The sequence below is a fragment of the Anser anser genome, assembly GCF_964211835.1.
Source record: "Anser anser genome assembly, chromosome: 1".
Taxonomy (NCBI): domain Eukaryota; kingdom Metazoa; phylum Chordata; class Aves; order Anseriformes; family Anatidae; genus Anser; species Anser anser.
The window spans coordinates 29209593-29215592 of NC_139720.1; positions in this window are offsets into that span (position 1 = coordinate 29209593).

A 6000-nucleotide genomic window follows, 5' to 3' on the forward strand; every position below is an offset into this window, starting at 1 on the left:
GTTGAATTGATTTTAATTGATTTTAAAGAAAAAGACAAGATATTTCCTTCCCTCTACAAATATCTGTGCCTCCCAGGGCTCCAGAAGGCACAACACTGCAGCTCCACTACATATCATATAAAAGCACTCACAAACACCAAGCACACGAGTTGTGATATAGAGAAAAATCCCATGACAGTTTTCTGGGGTGAAACATGAAAAGAAAAATAGAGATGAATATACAGCAGGATCAATGAATCCTTGCAGATTCTGTCATTCTCCAGTCTGAAGTGCTAGCAAAACAACACCTACAAAGTTTGCTTGAGTTATAGTGTAGTATCAGGAGCAAAGCAGATTCACAGCTATGTCTGTAAATTGTGATGAAATTCCATGTTTGCACCCCATAAAAATGAATGAGGATAGTGTCAATAGTCTCAAATATGTGCAATAACCTAGCTGAACTAAACTATATATTACATTTTATCTTTTTCTAAATTAATTTTTTTCTAATTACTTTAAAAAATTGCCTTCAAGTATGAAAGTTGCAAAATGTTAAACAATGTAAAAAAATGTTATAAACATTTTAACCTAATTATTATGTTTGTGTTTCTGAACAGATGGTGTTCTATGTGTGCAATAATTTAAAGTAAAAAATTACTAGGTTACTGCCACAGGAGCTCCTTTCTCTGATGCTTAATTCTCTGCTGTGTATGAGAAGGAAGCTAGAAAGCAAGATCCTCATGGTCTGGATTTGACTTTTGCAAGTTTTATATCTTAGGTTTATTGTAGGTTTAAGGGAAATGGGAGTATGGAAATTTCAAAGGTCATAAGGATGTTAGGTCTGTAGAATGAAAAATGTCACAGCTCCCAAAAGGCAGGAAATCTGTAAGTTCTTAAATTCACCCACATAGAAAAAGTAGAGTATGTAAAGACTCAGCATCACCCTTCAGTGACACATTTTAGCCTTAAAATGCACTTTGTTCTGGACAAAAACATGCAGAAAAACTGTGTAGGTGCTATAGAGGGGTCGCAGTGAGTGGGTTACTAGGAAGGGGGAATAGGTGGCAGGTAGGGAAAAGCAAAGGAAAAAATATGGATAGAAATATATGTTGTTATGTTATGTTATGTTATGTTACGTTATGTTATGCTATATGTCCTAATACTACCCTTTACCTTCCACATAACATTGTGGGGGATCTATGACATCCCCAGGGCTTGGAATTGCAACTTCTCATCTATTTCAGTGCTTTCATTCTCCTGCTTCTTCCTACTCCTGACATGCAGTGTCTAACCCTATGCAGTTATGCTTAACAAGAGCCTGGTTTTCAGTGAGTGATGAAAAGCTTCCTAAACCTTTAATATGTTTGTTACTTCAGGGAGGGATGCACATGCATTTCCATATTAAAGTACCTATCAGATTTAATGTGAATTAAAGTGTAGTAAGTAAAACCAAACAAGGCACTAACTTCTCCAGAGGACTTCTTTTTCTTGCTGTAGCATCAGATCATATCAACTTCTGTTCTTGTTTGTTGTAAGGCACTTTTATACCACATTGGCAGGACAAAAGTCTTCAGTATTGTTTGGAATAGATCCCATACCTCTTTAAACTTTGGATCAGATCAAAAGAATAATTCTGTAAAAACAACACTGTATTTCTTCCACCTTCTATTCAACTCCAGAGCCAAAGTATTCGTCGCATGATGCTCTCCAGCTCAGTCTGCTGTCAGCATTGCAGAGCCATTACAGCAATCAGAAGTAATCTGCTTTATCACCAGCAAAGCAGTTGCCAGGAAAATTTCAGATTACTGAGATTTTTATACTAATTCAGTGAAAGTGTCCGTGGTATTTAAAGCACATCTTGATTTTCAGTCCCAGAGTTGTATTTTCAAGCGTAAAATTTGGATAGCTTACTTAGCAATTTTGTTTTATTGAGCAAACACATACTTTGCGCAAATTAGGAAGGTTAAGTATGAAACATCAAGACAGCTTTTCTGCCGAGTAAATTTTTCACCCAGGCACGTTTAGCCAAAAGCCAAAATTTTAAGCTGATTTTAATTGCATGTTGATTTGTTATGGAATTAGCTGTGGACAAAGAGAAATGTTTGATCCTTGAGCCTTACCTCTGGAATATCTAATGACCTTTTCTGTGCCAGTGCAACCACTTGTACTGTATTCACACGACTCCCTCTGGTGGCTAACATCTCCATGCCAAGCGCGATAGAGCATCTTGCTTTTTTGTTTGCTTGGTTGGTTGGTTGGTTGGTTGAGTTTTTTGATGTTGCACATGAGTTACAGATATGCTGGTGGATTCTCAGCTCATCTGGACAGCGAATATGCTTTTAAAGTTTTTGTTTGAGCAACAATATCTCTTTTTCTATTAATTATATGTATACCAATTCAACTGAATAAACAAACTACTGTTAAATCTGCATAATGTTGAAAAGACCACTGAAAAAAATGTTAAATATTCATTTTTGCAAAAGATATAACATTCCCTATTCATATATTTCCCTTTTATGTAGCACACCGCTACAGAAACACCTCAAAAATAGTCCCAATTTGTCTCCAAGTAAGTCAGTGGCATATTGCAAAAATGAAACCTTAATTTTCTTCTTACCTGGGGCAATTTACACCACCTGGTTATATAAGGGGACCTTTAAGTCTACAAACTCACTTTTGCTTTCAAGGGCTTTCTTCTCCCACTGTTGGAGACAGCATTATGTATCAGCTGCCATCCTTACCAGAGCATTTTTATGCTTCCTAGACACATAACAACAGAGCCCGATAGTCTGTGTATCAAACATCCTGGCAAATGTGGTAGGAATTTGATGATAAAAGGCCCCCAGGGCATTGCCGTCCAATCACACAACTCTATGAAACCTGCTTGGCACCAAAAATATCTCACATACTTCAGACATTTTAGTGACGGTTAAGCTTCTACATAAGCATTGCATTGCAATTTTTTTTCATGTATGGTTTGTCCTTTCTTATGCACACCTGACCTCACTTTCATCACACAATGCCATCCTAGCTAAAATATCGAGCAAGAGAAATCATAGATTTTAAAGAAAATCTAACCATCAGCAAACTTTCAAGATGAAAGAAGGGAAGATGAAAATTTCTGTTTGTCCTGACATCAGACTGACTTTGATTTATTTGCTACATTACACAGATGAGTAACACCGAGTTGCACACGGGCACTGTATTGGTAAGTCACACTCCATGCCCACCCTGAACATGCAATTCCTTATCTCGGCATGAATAAATCATCTTAGCTGAGTATCTATGGATGATGTGCAAAAGCAGCATGACTGTCCCAGAATGTACAATAATGCAGTGGGATGTCTGAGGAATCAATGAAGATTCAGATATGAAGCACTGTAATGTATGATGATGTACTGGTGATCAAAATAGAGGAGTCTTCCAATAAAGAATAATGTGCTCTACTGGGTGACTAGGAGACTAAGGAGGCCTCTTATGTCACCTCTGCTCAACAGGATCCTACTATTTTTAACATTTTAATTCAGGTTAGAATTCAGGACTCTCTTTCAGACATACACGCCTTCCTGCCTGTATATATGTACACAGTATAAGTGATATAATTTTCCATTGCTTTGAACAGACATTTTTATTTGGTGATTTGTTATTCCAAGGCTGTTCTTCTGCAGAAAGGTATTTCCTAGTGAATTCATTATGGCCAAGGCTCAGGTCTTTACCCTGTAAGTACTTATGCATGGTTTTTTTATGTTTGAATTTTATTTTTATACATGAACCATACCTATTGTGGGTTCTAGGAAATGGAGGCATCATCTCAGTGATGTGGAATAAGAATAATGGTGCAAATTGAACCTAAGCACACCAATCTTATCTCTGTCTGTCAAAGAAGAGCAAACCCTTATAATTTTTATTTTATTCTTCTGTTTTGGTTTGCCCTATATTATAGTTCCTTCAAGTAGACTGGCAATGAAAATATAAAAGAGTGAGGACTATCAAGCATAAAAAACAATTAACACCAGAGGCCATTCCCATCTCAGTGCCATAACCATTTGGTTGCATTTCTCCCTCCTGATATTTTTTTTCTCTGCCTAAGCAAATCTTTTTCTAGCTGCAGAGCAGATCAACTGGAGCTGATGGCAGAGCTCCCCACATCACCTAGAAACCAGGGCATTCTCCTGGCACAGGGGCAGTGTGGATCCAAACACTCAGAGGCTCAGGGAAGGGTAGACATCAGAGTGTCCTGTTCCTGGGTAGGTGCTCCCAAACGTCAGCTCTAAGTAGAACCACATTAGTTAATGAATTAAACAGCAATGTTTTTTGCAAGGCCTCTGGATTCAATCTCAAGTATTCAATATCAGGGAGGCCTAAGCTGAGCTATTCCGTGCGGTGTCAAGTTGCTGACACCACACTCTATGGATGACAGGAACCAAACAGAGAAAACAAAGTATCAGTGAGAATGATGCAAGGTCTAAAACCCGTAACTTACAGGGAACGTTATGGAAGAGTTAGTGTTGTTTGTGGAGGACATGATCAGAAACATGTACAGCTAAAAGACTGGCTCTTGCTAAGAATGAAGGATCTGTTATCCATGCCTGTGGTGATAAGACAAGAAATAGTAGCCTTTAATCAAAGAAAGCGTATCTAAGCTAGATACTAAGGTGCATTTTCTTGCACCGGAACAGCCCACCTGAGGAGAAGGTCCAAACTCCATCACCAGAAGCCTTAAGTGACAGCTGGGATGCAGCCACAGACTCGTCCAGCCTAGCAGAGGGTTAGATGACCCCCAGCCCTCACTTTTAGTGATATTAGGATTCTCAGAGCACACATAAGGGGTGGAATTCCACTCTGAGGTGGAAAAGCATTCAAATTCTGTGTTACAACAGCTGTTCATCAGGAAATAGCTTCTGCACACGCCCAAGTGAAGATGCTGCTTGTATTTAGATGCCCAAGGAACTTTCAGACAGACCTCACAAACATCTCCAGGATATGGCAAGGGCAGAGACGCTTCTGCAAAGGTGTATTGGACACAGAGTTTACAGCAGAGCACAGTAATATCATTCACAGCATATTGGCATGTGACAAGCAAGGAATTTTAGACTTCAGTGAAGTGCAACTAGCTAATAATAACAATTGCACAGTTTATTTATGGGCATAAATTTGCATAGGTTCCTCAGGGTCAGTAAGGTCAAGAACTCAACACATTTTCTTTTCCCAGCTCTGCAGCAAAATTGTGCAGTTATGTATGCCAAGAAACACAGTTAATTATAAACAGATAATGTCTTACCCAAGCCTGCACAACAATTTAAATGTGAACAACTCAGGTTTAAATATGGTATAATTCAGGCACAATCTCTTTTCCACATTTGAGTAACACAAATACCCAAATCCTATCTGTTTTACCTTATCTTCCCGGTCTGCTCTTCTATCCTGTTTCAGAGGCAGCTCCTTTCTGAAGTTGTCCCTCAATGAATCGAAACTCTCCCTCTTTACTGTCCATGTCATGACTTCCTTAAATATCCCTATTTTTAATCACAGTTTACTTTGATGGTGCATCCTTAGCTAAACTACAGTATCAGGATTACATACACTTAACCGTCCGGCATAAGCATCCACAGTCCAATTCATCGGGGTTTTTATGTACACAAGTCCCTGACCCATTAGCTGTTGACACACTCTTGGGTAAAAGTACTTATTAGTGGATCTAATTTTATATACAGAAACACATTTATCAGTGGCACTGTATAACTAACTGTAATGAAGACACATAGAATATCATTTGGATGATACCCTTGGTTTTCTATGATTTCATTCATCAAAATGTCATGTGGAATAGATATAATTAACATTGCTCATGTATTTTTGTACAGCATTCACAGCACCTTAACTGGCACTCTTTAACAAAAAGGCACTGAAGGAGCCTGAACAGCTTAGCCAGGAAGCAGCAGCCTGGCTCTTCTCTCTCCGTGGGGTCCCCCCATACCTCTGAGGAGCCTTGCAGAAGCATTAGCTAGAGCACTGCCAGTA